This window comes from Phalaenopsis equestris, unplaced genomic scaffold, assembly GCF_001263595.1.
Source record: "Phalaenopsis equestris unplaced genomic scaffold, ASM126359v1 Scaffold204555, whole genome shotgun sequence".
NCBI lineage: Eukaryota > Viridiplantae > Streptophyta > Magnoliopsida > Asparagales > Orchidaceae > Phalaenopsis > Phalaenopsis equestris.
This window is the reverse complement of record NW_018224104.1, coordinates 252,924-253,242: the sequence shown is the minus strand read 5'-3', so window position 1 is coordinate 253,242 and position 319 is coordinate 252,924.

The following is a 319-nucleotide window of genomic DNA, read 5'->3' as shown; positions in this document are numbered from 1 at the left end:
TATATATATATATATCCCACAAAGTGTTTGGTTTAACATTGTCGGCCCAACGTACCATTGTTTACAGGATGACTTAACATCAAAATTTCTTTAAATTGTCGCATGTGTCCTTCATAATAATGTTTCAATCAGTGTCATTAACTTTAAATATCTTTCCTATTTTAGGATCTTTAATAACAGTAGTTCCATAATAATAGTCTTTAATCATTTTAAATTGTCATAACCATCTAGATTTCAGTTTTCTTGGAAATAATCTCAATCTTGTATTATATAATAAAAGTTATTGTCCAGGTTTGAACATCTTTTAATAATCTTCCGA